This window comes from Labeo rohita, chromosome 21 (genome assembly GCF_022985175.1).
Source record: "Labeo rohita strain BAU-BD-2019 chromosome 21, IGBB_LRoh.1.0, whole genome shotgun sequence".
NCBI classification, from domain to species: domain Eukaryota; kingdom Metazoa; phylum Chordata; class Actinopteri; order Cypriniformes; family Cyprinidae; genus Labeo; species Labeo rohita.
Genome location: NC_066889.1, coordinates 25,982,048 through 25,997,664, shown reverse-complemented (window position 1 = coordinate 25,997,664; position 15,617 = coordinate 25,982,048).

The following is a 15,617-nucleotide window of genomic DNA, read 5'->3' as shown; positions in this document are numbered from 1 at the left end:
AAATTCAGCTTTGCATCACAGAAATAAATTACATTTTTTAAAAATTTAAATAGAAAACCACTTATTTTAAATTATAATAATATTTCACAATTTTACAGTTTTTACTGTATTTTTGATCAAACAAATGCAGCCTTAGTGAGCATAAGAGACTTCAGAAGAAAAAAAAAAACATAAAAAACCTTATCAGCTCTGAACTTTCTCACTATGTATATATTGCTTCTCTTCTTTTTAAGTGAAGTTCCCTGTGTTATACAAGTAACTTGACTTAACAGTGAGAACCAATACTCTATTTAGAGTAGATATTGCTATTTAAAGGCCTTAGCAGCTTTGTGAGCCTAATGGAAAACATTCACACACCTGTGGCTTTATCGCATCTACATCTTTAACAGACAACAATAACAGTCTTGTTTTCGTTTACCCCCTTTCATGCGTCTAAGTTTCTCATCTCATTTAACATCCAATTTTCGTAGTTACGACACATTTAAACAGCTCAACAGCATAAATTCCAGCAGTAACCTATACATTCCTGTCTGTGATTACGCTCGCTCGCGCGCGTGTGTGTGTGTTTGTGTATGTGCAGGTTACGAGTATATTGCAGAGGCAGAAGGAAGTGAATGGAGAGTAATGGATGGTTTGCTGTGAGTGAGTGTCTCGGGCTCACCAAATACAATTTTTCTCTTCAAACAATCACTCTGTGTCTCTGAGGAGCCCCGGGCGCAGTAATTGATATGATTAGCCGTAAGTGGCTGCTTCACAGCTATGTTATGTCTGTTTTATTGTAATTAGATTTTTTGGTCGTCTTTGAGGAGCTGAACTTAAACGACTGCATGTTCTCCCTCTGAAGTATTCAATCAGACGCTCATTAGACGAGAAAGACAGATTCATCTTTTCTGATTTTCAACTGATTTTTCTCCCCCTCTCTCACTCTCTCTCTGTCTTTCTCTCTTCCTCATCTTCTGTCTTGTTTTCCTCTTTTCCTTCATATAGATGATTCGTCTGTGGATTGAAACAGCGAATCGTAATTTCCGCCTGTGGTCATTACAGGCTGTTGAAGTAATAACAGAAGAAACAAAATGGATTTTTGAACAGTTTCTTCACACAGACTGTTGCCAGATCTTTCTTCCCAACCTTTATTATTAATACTATTATATTCATTTGTTAATTCACAGTGTAAATGTGTCATTTTTCAGCTAGTTTTCACATAAAGGAAATCCAAGACTAATGACTGTTTCCAAACAGGTGTTCCCAAAATGTCTGATGTTTCCCATTGGTTTGCTGTTTATCCTATTGTAAACAGTTGCATTTGAGTTTTCATTTTCAAGTAATAGCTGAGTGATTGTTTGTTAATCTTGAAGTCTTAATCTTGCTAAGCAAGTTACTTAAAGGGACAGTTCACCCAAAAATGAAAATTCTGTCATTAATTACTCACCCTCATGTCCCGTAAGACCTTTATTCATCTTCGGAAGACAAATTAACCTTTCTGACCTTGCATAGACAAAAATGCAATGTTTAACCATGTTTAAGGCCTAGAAAGGTAGTAAGTAAAATAGTCCATGTGACATCAGTGGTTCAACCTTAATTTTTATGAAGCTACGAAAATGCTTTTTGTGCAAAAACAAAATCCAAGTAACTTTATTTGTATTGGTCTTTGATGCGCATTCACAAGATTACACAATGCATGATTGTTTAATGCACAAACATTGGAAGGTAATTCTAAATATGTGTGTCATTTTTCAACTTTTTGTTAAAAAGAATGGCAAAACTAATGACTGTTTCTAAACAGGTTTCCCTACTGTCTGGTATTAGTTTGCTGCTGATCCTACCATAAAAAACGGTTGCATTTGTTGATCAGTTTTCACTTTCAGGTAATATCTGAGTGACTGTTTGAAGTGAATCTTGCTAAGCAAGTTAGTTAAAGTTAGTTTAAACTAAATTTAAAGGGAATTATAGTGCAACCATGAGTATGGAGGGTTTTTTTACTGCCGTGAAAACATAAGAAACCACTTTAAAAATCTACGATAGATCAATTTATTTGTAGAATTAGTTATATCTGCCCATTTCTTCAGCTCAGTCTTGTGTATTTTGGTCCAGGTCAAAGGTCACTTTGTCAGTTTAATCTGTATATGTGACCCTGGACCACAAAACCAGTCATAAGTAGCACGAGTAGCAATAGCCAACAATACATTGTATGGGTCAAAATTATTGATTTTTCTTTTATGCCAAAAATCATTAGGATATTAAGTAAAGATCATGCTCTGTGAAGATATTTTGTCAATTTCCTACCGTAAATATATCAAAACTTAATTTTTGATTAGTGATATGCATTGCTAAGAACTTCATTTGACGTCTTTAAAGGCAATTTTCTTAATGTTTTGATTTTTTTCCATCCTCAGACTCCAGATTTTCAAAAAGTTGTATCTTGGCCAAATATTGTCCTATCCTTACAAACCCTACATCAATGAAAAGCTTATTTATTCAGCTTGTATAAATGTAATGTCAAGAAATTGACCCTTATGACTGGTTTTGTGGTCCAGGGTCACATATACTGTATGGATTTAAAGATTTTCTAACTAGAAAAATGCCTCCATTGCATCCTTGAGCTAGATCTCAAGTTGTTTTAAAGGGATAATGAACATTATTGCATCATTTACTCACTTTGTGTCATTTCAGACAATTTGACTTACTGTCTTCTGTGAAACATGAAAGGATTAAATGTACTGTAAGTATTTTTTTTTAAGAAGAAACCACCTTGGCAAAGCACCACTAAATGTAAATATGTAGTTTAGTCAAAAAATTAGTAATTAAGCACAAAACACACAAGCGATAACATCTCCTGTACACCCATCTGACTGCAATTTTGTATGTCGTCTCATCTGATTTAATATACTATAAAAAAGCTGTTATGGCACATTATGAATGTTTAATGAAATCTAATAATTTTTTAGTCCCCCCCAAAAAATCACGATCATCATTTGCAGGCTTGTCTACCGACAGCCCGATTCAGTTCTGAGCTGCTCAGTAAAGGAGGGAGTTTGTGTAATTGGCTGATAATGGGTTTTATAGAATGTGTTGTCATAAAAGAGGGTGTTTTCATTTCATATTAAACTCTCATTGAAAGCCGCCGTCCCTTTCATTGTGCCTCCACGTTAAGGTTTAAGTACCCTCTTTGCAGGTGTTTCCTGAATTCTGGATAACAGAACGCGCACACACACATATTTGTGACCGTTGATTGGGTGTTTGCGCAGTAAAAGCTGTAGATGTAATGGGAGTTGCTCAGTATGAAGGCTATAGTGTCTTAATTAGCCCCGATTGCTCAGTGAAAGCCCTCAAGTGCCTGAATTAGCCATAAAAAAACACTCAGTGCATTAACATGTCTCGTAGAAAAATTGGAAATAGAAAAACAAAATGCAGTGTATTAATCACCAACGCTGAATACAAATGCAAATGCAATACAAGGCTTATAATTATATATTATATATATATATACACACTCACATATATAACAACTACATATAATATTTTTTGTCATATATATATATAACTTTTTGCAAATAATTATTAGCTAAAGTTTGTATTTAGAATTTATGTTTGTATTTAGATATATATTTATATATTTGCATAAAGCACTAGTGAACATACATAATGCTGCATTAAATACACATTTGCATGCATTAAATATGCAGATATATGCAAATATATATTATGTGTATATGAATATGTGTATATTTAATATACATTTAAATACATAATTTCTTTATTATCTCATATAGTTCATTTGCATAAAAAAAAGAAAGCATCCAATTAATCTCAATCAAACCGCAGTTGGGTTATTTTGAAATGAATTAAAAAAAGAAAAAAAAAAGAATATATATATACACAATAAAAACATAATAAAAAACATGAATTTTGAAAATGTTAAAAATGGAGTTATCTGTGTTTGCAAATAAACTCTTCATATATATATATATATACATATATATATATATGTATATGTATGTATATATATAGTATCATATATAAATATACATACATATATATATACATATGCATATATGTATTCAAATAAATATTTATTAGAAATTATGTTTTGAAATATATATTAATATATATTTGCACATTTTAATGCATGCAACTATGCATTAAATGCACCATTTAAAATTATATGATCTTATTAATATATGTAGTATATAATATATTAAAAGATATACATATAAGATATATTACAAATTATTTTTGAAATATATATATATATATTTACACATATGTGCACACTGTAATGCATGCAATTATGTATTTAATGCAACATTTATGCAGTAGCTTTGCCCTAATTCACTAGTGTTTTATGTATATATAATTAATAATTATATTAATATACTATTAATATTAATATCTATATAATATATTAATATAATATAATGTAATATATTATTAATAGTTAATATAAGTAATAATTATTTATTTAATAGTGAATTTAATTATATATATATATGTGTGTGTGTGTGTGTGTGTGTGTGTGTTTTTTTTGTTTTTGTTCTTTATTTATTCTTAATTAAAATAAATATATAAAATATATTTTGCACTTTTTGCATAAATTTATAGTGAATTAGGGTCTTCAGCTACTAGTGTGTGCGTGCACAAATCCAGTGCTCATAGTCAGTTAATATGAATGAATGAGCTGTTGACGGTGGGGGCCGGGCCCCGGGGTTTGACTGGTCTATTCAGCCGTAATTTTACTCTATAAAGGTCTGGCTAAATCCACCTCCAGACAAAGCGGAGTAGCATTAGAGACACAAAAGCTTCACAAAGACCCTGAGTACTCCTCATTAAACAGCATGCAGCTCTCCACGCTAACACTAATAAAGACCCGCACCACCACCACCGCCACCCTCTTATCAGCGAGAGCTTTCCTCTTCCCATCTCATCCTCTTTAAATCCGCCCTGATGCTTCTCTTAGGGAGAAAGCACTCTTGCGGGAGGCATGGAAATGCCCATTTAGGTTTTGTCCACGTTTTGGCTTTTTAAATGAATTCCTCTTTTACAAACAATCAGAACGCCCCATCAACCTGCAAATCAAGAGCCTCGGTGTAAAAGCCCTGACTTATGAGATGTTTAAAATGGAGAGATGCAGCCTCTCTCAATCTAATAAATCACAAAAAATGTCCTAACACATAAATGCATTTGAAATTAAGCTCATAATGGAGACCTTGCAAAACACATACACATTATTCCCCCCATTTTCAGTATTTGATGGTGGAAGTCAATGTTTTTTTTTTTAAAGATGTAGAAGAAGAAAAATCACATTTTGTCAAAATGAGAGTGTATGCAGGCCCGCATGACGGGCGCATGTCTGATTGGTCTCTTAAAAGTCCAGTCATTTCCCTTCGTACTCACAAGAAAAACGAATTAAAAGCAAATTCGCGAGCAGGTGCGAGTCGCGGCCGCCATTGATAGGTGAATCTCGGGGAACAGCATGAGAGAAGTGTTGGAAATGAGATCCTGCTGCCGGACCGCTTTACAAAACCAGGCCGGCCTCCTCCTCACAATATGTATTACAAATTGGCTATTTGTATTGAGACTCTTCGGGGGCCCGAGGCATCGAGGGCACATATTCCCTTGGGACGGAGGGTCTATAGCGGGGTCTTTTTAGCACTGTGTGGGGATGATGGGATGAGAAACAGAGAGAAGGGGCCCGGTTACGGTGGAAAATTATGTCACGGGAGTGCGCACGGTGTCATTAATGCCACCCTCCCTTTTTCCTGACTCTCTCAGGGGCCCCGCGCGCTCTCATCAGAATGCTAATTTACCATTTAAGAATCCTCCCCCGCGCGCCCCTTCTCAATGGACTTTCCGCGAGGAGAAAAGACAAAACGCACGCGCAACTTGGCCGCACAGATGCGGAGCGTCACCAGGCGCGCGGTGCCGCTCCTCGCCCATGTGCGTTCAACCCCAATTAATTAACCCGTGGGGCTCGAAGCGAGCAGGTACCCCTCCGCGCCCAGGCTCCGGTTTTTAAATGCGCATCTCATTTCTCAATTGGCTGCTCTGGCCACTTTTGTTAAGAGAGGGGACATTTTTTTTTTACCCGTGCACATCCCTCCCTTCATCCAAGATTGAGGCTGTGCTCTAAAAACTGGTGAGCTGACTACATAGGGAGCTTTTTAAAGTGTTTTAAGGTCATTTATTTTTGACTTGGAAATTGCTTGTACAATATATAGTATAATAATATAATATAATAATATGAGTAAGTACATATTTCATATATATATATGAGTATAATAATATAATATAATAATATGAGTAAGTACATATTTACATGCATAAAATGTTGTGTATTTGGAAATTAATACAGAGATGGGTCAAGTATGAGATTGAATTAAACAAGAAATTCTGAAGTAGAAAGACTGATTTTTTTTTTTAATTCTCCAATAACCTTAATTTACAAAAAATTATTACAAACTATTTACAAAAAAAAAAAAAATTACAGCGCAAAATGCATTGTTTTTCGAGATGCCAAAGTTAGAAATTATGTCTATAAATGAAGAGTTTATTTGCAAAACTCAATTTTTAAGTAAAAATAACAAAAAAATACAGCTAACACATTAAAACACAATAAAAACATGATAATATAATAAAAAACATGTTTTTTTTGAAGATAAACTCTTCAAATGTAATGCATTCTAAAATTGTCTTTTGATTGAATCAATAATTAAATTTACGCAATAATTATGTGTTTTATGCCTAGAGCATAAAACTTATTACAGAGTATTACTTTCACTACTACTAAAATTGTTTTGTCTATATATGATTTGTCTATATATTTTGTGTTTGAGTTCAGATGCCACCTTTTGCTGCTTCGAAGTTTTGTGAAAATATATGAGAGAATATATAATAGAATGAACTTCTTGTATTATATATTCTTCTATTATTATACTCTTCTATGCATTGCTTATTATGCTAAAAAGGATCTGTGGTTGCAGATTTGTTGGTGGTGGCAAATCCGGATAAATTCACCTCTGTATGCTTTAGCAAAACATTCTAAACATAAAAAGCACACAGTGAGAATGTGAATATAATAAAATGGTCAAATATGCAATGGTAGCTACCTTCGCTGCCATTTTGGTCCTTTTACATTGGTCAAGTGACAGAAATTGTGTGCGTTTTGATCTTGTAAGCATCAGTGTTTGTTATTAGTCAAAAACTTGACACGTGAAAGCAGCACTAAGAAGGCAGCTTGCTAGGTTTTGAAACAGGCCTAATCCTTTTCTAGATCCTGCGTGAGAATTACTCTGAGAGGCAGCTCATGGAAAATCAAAGGCTTTAAAGCGTTTCCTTTGTTTGGCGCCCTGCGCTCCCTTGACGGATCCCGGATGAAGGATGTAAATAGAGAGTGATGGCGCTCTAATTGCGGGCAGTTGTCATATGGAGATATTTGAATAGAGATTACCGGCACCACTTCAAGCAGATCCACTCCCGTTTAGAGCAGTAAAGCGATGAGAGATCAGGAGAAACTGAGGGATTACACAAATGGACTACACTTACCCAATTAACACTCTAACAAGAGACAGAACGCACTGCTTAACATCTCAATAGCGCTGTTTTGGGCTGTTCGACCCACCTCGTGCCGCATATCTAATGCCAGATTAGCCATAATAGCAGATATTTGTAATCCGTGTGAAGAGGGGAAATCACCCCATGTGACTCCTTCTGGCGAAATTATTCGTCAGGGTGTTTAAATTGATTGCTAGAATGCACACTGTTGCCAGCATGTTTTTCACATTTGTTCACTTATACAAGTACATTTTGTATATGATGACTCATTCATAGATAGACAGATAGATAGATAGATACTCGGATAGATAGATATTTAAATATTGAATAGATAGATAGATAGATAGATAGATACTTGAATGGGAAGATATTTAGATGATAGATAGATAGATACTCGGATAGATAGATATTTAAATATTGCATAGATAGATACTTGGATGGGAAGATATTTAGATGATAGATAGATAGATACTTGGATGGAAAGATATTTAGATGATAGATAGACAGACAGACAGACAGACAAATAGATAGACAGATAGATAGATACTTGGATGGAAAGATATTTAGATATTGGATAGACAGATAGACACAGACAGATAGATAGATTAGATAGATAGATATTCGAATGGATAGATATTTAAATGCTGCGTAGATAGATACTTGGATGGGAAGATATATAGATGATAGACAAATAGATAGATATCTAGATGTATAGATAGATAGATGACAGATATTTAGATGTTGCATAGATATTTAGATGGATAGATGACGGATATTTAGATGTCGCATAGATAGATGTATAGATAGATGATAAATAGATACTCGGATGGATAGATATTTAGATGTTGCATAGATAGAGAGAGAGATAGATAGATATTTGAATGGATAGATATTTAAATGTTGCATAGATAGATACATAGATAGATACTCAGATGGATAGATAAAAAAAAAAGGCCAGTTAGCATGTGCAAGGGTAGTGTGAAGTATATATTTAGTTTTTCAGTGCAGTGTGTGTGTGTAAATAGCTTCACTAATCATTGCTTTTGAAAAGTGCTGATTTATGGCCGTTGTTGAATGCGGGCCATGATGAGAGGGCCGGTGGTAAGTGCATTTGGATGTCTCTGTGTGATGGTGGCGTAAATAGGCGCTTTATTTATTGCCGTGCTGGGGCCCTCCGCGCGGAAGAGCGCCTCCCCAAATTGAAATATAGCGCGAGTTTACTCTGCTGATTAGGGCTCGAGCGCTGCAGCCGCCCAAGGCTATCATCAAACAGAGAACGGCGCGAGCTGACACCTAATTGTGGCGGGATTAATGTGCGCGGAGTGACAACAAATAACCCAGAGTGTCAGCGCGAGAGACTGGTGCCGCACAATGGATGAGGCGCCGGGCCTTTGGTGTGGGGCCACGTGGGACCCTAATGTGGTGTAATCCGTGATAATCCTATAAAGGTGTTGTTACCCCTTTAGGGATTATAGGTGTCCTACTGAGAGACATTTTGTTTAGGATTCAAAAGATGAATTATTTGGTAACATTCCATTAGGCCTATAATATAATGAGCATTTGAATGTAGGATCTATCCACGGGACAATACGCCTATTGTAGCGAAATTGAGGGGTTTAAATTGATTGCAAAAATGAAAATAGCTAGCCAAAGTGTTTATGTAGCACTTAGGCCTACTTGTTTTGAACATGCTGATTTGTCGGGTAGCATTCTTGTTAGATGTAATGGAGAAAACGGTCTCCTTCTGGTAGCCTATATAGTAAATTACATTTGCGTAGTCTTTCATGACATTACTTTTTTTTTTTTTTTTACAATGCATTATTTTTGCTGCATTGCTGTGGACTGAAATGCAATAGCCCACTTAGTGTGTGTTAAGGATGCTACCTTAGGAAGACAATTTATTATCTCTAGTTTCATTGTAGCTGAAATGAATTCAAAAATTGGTGCGTGTGCATGTGTTGGGTGACCAAATAAGTTATTTTAGAATAGATATGTAGTTGATAATGTAAAAGCATAATGAACAAATGAATAATAGGTAGATAGATAGATAGATAGATAGATGGACAGAGAAATAGATAGATGACATATGGACGGATGGACTTACGGACAGACATATAGACGGATAAACAGATGGATAGATAGATGACAGACGGATGTATGTATGGATGGATGGATGGATGGACATATGGACAAACGACTAGATAGATAAACAGATAGATCGACAGATGGACGGACAGATGGATGTACGGATGGATGGATGGATGGATTGACGGACGAACAGATAGATAGATAGATAGATAGATAAACGAATAGATAGACAGACGATAGATAGATAAATGGATAGAAGGATGAACAGGCAGATAGAGATGGATGGACAGATGGATAAATACATAAACAGATAGATGGACGGACAGATAGATGGATGGATGGATGGATGGATGGATGGATGGATGGATGGACCGATAGATGACAGATGGACGGATGGACTTACAGACAGACATATAGATGGATGGACAGATGGATAGATAAACAGATAGATGGACAAACAAATGGATGTACGTATGGACGTATGGACATATGGACAGACGACTAGATAGATAAACTGATAGATAAACAGATAGATCGACAGATGGATGTAGGGACGGATGGATGGATGGATGGATTGACGGACGAACAGATAGATACATAGATAGATAGATAGATAGATAGATAGATAAATGAATAGATAGACGGACGATAGATAGACAGATAAATGGATAGAAGGATGAACGGGCAGATAGAGATGGATGGACAGACGGATAAATAGATAAACAGATAGATGGACAGACAGATAGACGTATGGACGGATGGATGGACCGATAGATAGATAGATAGATAGATAGATAGACGGATAAATAAATGGAAGATAGATGGACAGATAAATAGATGATAGATGGACATATGGACAGACAGATGGACAGATAGATAAACGGATAGATAAACAGATAAACAGATAGATGGACAAATAGATGGACGTACATATGGATGGATGGACGGATGGACGTACGGACAGACAGATAGATAGGTAAATAGATAGATAAACAGATAAATCGACAGATGTATGGATGGACAGATGGACGAACTGATAGATAGATAGATAGATAGATAGATAGATAGATAGATAGACAGACAGATAGATAGATAGATAGACGGACGGATAGACAGATGGATAGAAGGATGGACGGGCAGGTAGATAGACAGACGGACTGATGGACAGATGGATAGATAGATAGATAGATATATTATTCGTTCTTTCATAAATAGATATGTTTATAATTAGTAGCTAATGTGGCAGCATAATGAACTTTGTGGGCTATTATTATCTTTGCTTCGTTTGAACGTTTGCAAGCAGATAATATTCCCGAACTCCTAATATAACCACCCATACACACACACACTCAGAGAGAGAACTGCAAGCGTCTCTACAGACGCTCATCCAAGCGTTACCATATAAACTTCCAATAAAACGGAGCCGCGTGATGACCTTTACCGTAATTCATCATGGAGCGCGCCGGTGACTGAGGGGGGCCCTTCACAGACCGATAATTTGATTACCACAACATCTGTAACATCAATAATGTCCGATGAGATTGTTTTGCGCAACCAAACATGCCGTGGCCATAAAAGAGAGGGAGGGTGAGAGAGAAGGTGTCATCATCTCTTTGACATTTTACTTGCATTTCCGATTAGGTGAGCGTGCAAGATTAGAGAATATCCACGTGGCCGCGTCAGGACGTTTGACGATGACTCCCATATGCCATACTGGACAAGTGTCATCATCATACTTTGCTAAGTATTGCATATCTGAGTACTTTAATGTCACGTGTGATTAAACGGAGTTGGTTTGACTGAGGCGAGCTTAAACTGACACTGTCGTGCCCCTGATTACCCCAAATCACTTTTCATGCTCTTGAATTTGTCTCACCTGCTTTATAATGAGTTTAAATCGCAGGTGAGAGACACAGTCCGTCTGCGCGGGTTTAAAACGCGCGGGAAACACTTAGAACTGGATATAAATGTTTTGCCTAACCAGAGGAAGCATTGCGCTCACAATCCAATCGCGTGATCCATTAAGCTCATTTATTAAACGCAATTTGCCTTGTGTCATTGACTTGAGTAACGCCTCGGAGTTGAGAACGGTAAGACACACACGCGACCACCGGGCGGGACAGCGGGGAAACACGGATCTGACACGCGGAATTAGGAGGCAATTAAGAAGAGGTGGTTCCCGGGTAAACGGTGGACACCTATGGACAGCGCTGGCGAGTGTAATGTCAGCTTAATTGCTATATTCTGATCGCTCTTTAATGGCGCTATCACCCGCTGAAGCCTCGAACGCTGTGCGGAAGCACTTGATGGCTGTTCTGGTCAGTGTGGTGACTAGGTAAAAAAAAAAAAATCGAACTAGGCCTAGAGTTTTGCATCAAAAGTCCAGTCCGTGTCGTGTCTTATAATTTTAATGCATAATATTATTCATGATTTCCGCCATATTTTTTGTAATGACTTACCCAACTAGCAAAAATATAAGAAGGTTTTGCTTACTTTTCCGTTAAGTTATGAAAACGTTCTCTCTGAATGTTAATTAAATGTTTAAAACAATTTTTACTTGGTTATGGAAGGTAACATAACGGTGAGATAAGAAATTATAAAACATGCCTAGGCTATTTCGTTTTAGAATTTTGCAAACATTGCAGGAACGTTACTTTTGAATGCCATCTAACATTCTAAAACAAGTAGTAACATTTAAAAAATGTAAAAGATTTAAAAAGCATTCTATGAATGATGTATGAATAGTGTTTTTGTGCTAATGTTTTGAGAACATTATTAAAGACAAGAAAACTTTGAACAAAAATAAAGTTGTTAATGTCACAGGAAGAATGTTTTGCTCATAACTTTAAGAGAAACAGCCATTGTGTAAAACCACACTATAAAACATTCTTTCAGAGAAAGAAGGAAAAAAACAGCTATATTATGAAGTTATATTGTAAAAAAAGAAACTTTCATAGAACAGTATGTTGAACAAAACGATTACTTCATATTTTTGTTACTCTCATTATCTTTGTATCATTTTGAGCTTAAAACATTAAAATTCATTTAGAAATCTATTTAAGAACATATTTTGACATCTTATGTCAAAGCCAAAGTCATATTAATTGTAGTAGGTCAGCAAGTGTTTAATGATCTGTATTTTTTTCCCAGGGCAACGATGATGGAAATGGAAATGTTTAGTACATACTGACATCAAAAATAAACCCAGCCTGAGAAATAATTACTGGAGTGAAAGGTGTGACAACTAGCCCCGGTCTCCCCTACTGTATGCAATGTTCTCCGCCCAGTAGTCTAGTAAATAGGAAAAATGCATGCAAAGTCATGCATTTGCATCTTTTGCATGCCTGTTCCAGCAGGGCTGGAGCAGAAGGTTGATAGTGTGCGGGCTTGGGAGGTTTTGCCGGTCTGCATGACGCCGTTCCCTTGCGCAGAGATGCATGATTAGTTGTGGTTTGCGTTAACTAATACGTGCACGTTTTTGTGTACCACTTGAAATCATCTTTGTTTGTGTTTTGCAATCCCCCATTTGTTCTAGTTTGTGATGGCTGTTTTTTTGCCCCTGCTTTTCACTATTAGGCATATTTAAGGCCAGGCACTCGCATGCAGGCAGCAGAGGCACTATGTTCAAGGTTGAGTTACTTTTGGGGCTTTTTTTGTGTGAGCTATTTGTCTCAGCAGTCAGTACTGTTAATGTTACATTAGGTGTTTGATGTTTCATCATTTCAACCAATATTGCGTGAGATAACGAATGTAAAATGAAACCGCTAGGAACACGTTTGAATTCCCTCAGAAGGTGCAGGGAAAAATTCCACGCGCCATGCCTATTAGCCTGGGTAATTTATTTTGTGTATGTCAGAAAACAAGAAGGCCAGAAAAAGAATATGGGGCTTTCTTTTCCATTACCAAACATTACAATCTTATTTCCATCACTGCACCGTTAAGTAATTTGCGAAAAGCCAACAGAGTCTGGCGCGCCATGCGCGTGGCGTGTGTTTAAACCCATTACTTTACCTTTTAATCAAACCTCGCGCTCGTGTCAAAACGCGCCGTTTTCGCCATGCATCTCTCTGAGCTCGTTCCAGTTCACCGGATGACCTTGAAAATGTTTGCTCTCCTAAACGTTTTCGTCTCTCTCTCTCTCTCCCCCTCTTTCGCTCTCTCTCTCTCTCTTTCACACGCACCCATGCAATGTTTTCATTGTTATAATATCCTTGTTTCAATCCATTTCACTTTTTAAATTGTCACAGTAATTTCTCTCATTTCGACCTGATTACATGAGCTTTCCAGAATATCAACTTGATTTTCATCATCACAATTATATTCAAAGTGGTCAAAAAGTGAAATGAACTTATCACTGCAGGTTGTAACTTTTATATTACTTAGCCTACCAATTAAATGCTGCAATTAAACTAAAATTTAAGGTAGACACGTTAACTGCTTTTTTGCAGCCCACAACTGTGCGTAGAGATTATGGGTCATTCAGTGAAAATGATCTTTGTTTCCATATAGACTATACTGTCAGGCTTTGTACAGTATTTGTCTTTCTAATAAACATCTATTTGTGTCACATTTATGTATACTGAAAAAAATATAGTGTAGGCAATTAGAAATTACAAGTAACATGACATTTAAGTAGTATTTCCTAAAATGTAGGTATAATTTTTTTTTTATTACATTTGGCTAAACAAACTCTGTTTAATTAAATTTACAATTATCTGATTTTACATATAAGTACGTTTCCATTTTTTCCTCCCGTATAAGTGGATCTGGCTTCCGTTCTCATCAACAGCCAGCTCATTTTTCTGCTTGATTTTGAAAATTGGTGTGTCTTACCATGTTATTTAATGTATTATCTTAATTATGAGCACACTGGTTTGTAGCTCGAACAATTTTACAGTTTGCTACACGTTTTATTGTGATTATTTCCCTATTATGGATAATGAACCGGAAGTCTCGCCCATAAGCTTACTTACCCAATAAAGAATAAGGTGGATATCTTTAGCTTGAACTCTAGACAACTCAAAAACAGGATTTTTCCCACCTCCTACTTGAAAATGCCTGGAAGACTGCTTGAAGTTTGATATACCATCTGTGAAGTTAATCTACCCTCGGCAGGACGCGTCATTTGACGTCACGAGCATAGTGTTGACCTTTTGTCAAATTAAACAAACATCAGACATTACGCTTATAACATGATACCTTAATTTTAGTTTTTCGTCAGCTGTTTTCAAAACGAAGGGTAGCATTTTCTTCTTGTTTTTTCCGTAATTAACAGAAATAACTATGTAAACGTGTGATTGACTGGAATTCACTGAAGTTGGAAGTGGAACATTTCAGCGCGGATATTCCCTCGCGGCATTACATTTCAACCGCGTGCGCAAACGTTTAACCGGAAGTCGCGTTCACCTGCGGAAGTAACCGCTCAAGCGCTTTTCGTTAGGATCGATATCGTACATACATCAGCAATACACCAATACTGTCGTTGTTAAACACAATATTACTTCGATATATTACAGGTATATAGAAAGATTTATATCTAAAGTATTTTAAATTGTCGATTGGCGCCAATTACAGTTTGGTTGCGTGAGACGAATATCAAAAGAAAAATACTGACAGGATTTTTTTTTAAAGTGGGTCGTCTGAGAGGTATTAAATAACTTTTAACTTATCAAATGAATGTACGGTAAAATATTAAAAACACTTTAAAGATCGATTAACAGTTTAAATTATTCCTTTAGGTGACTGTTGTCACCTAACTTTTGTGAACGCGCGCCTTTAGGATTAGATTTATGCTTTTTGGAAGGCTTATATATATATGTGTGTGTGTGTGTGTGTGTGTGTGTTTGGGTAGATGGGGAGGGGGCATGTTAGTTGCTTTCGGCTGTGATTTATCGCAGTCCCGGGGAACGCGGCTCCCGTTCCTGTCCTAACGCATTTCAGCGCGCGCATCAGCCGTGATTAAACACCTGCTATGGCGCGCG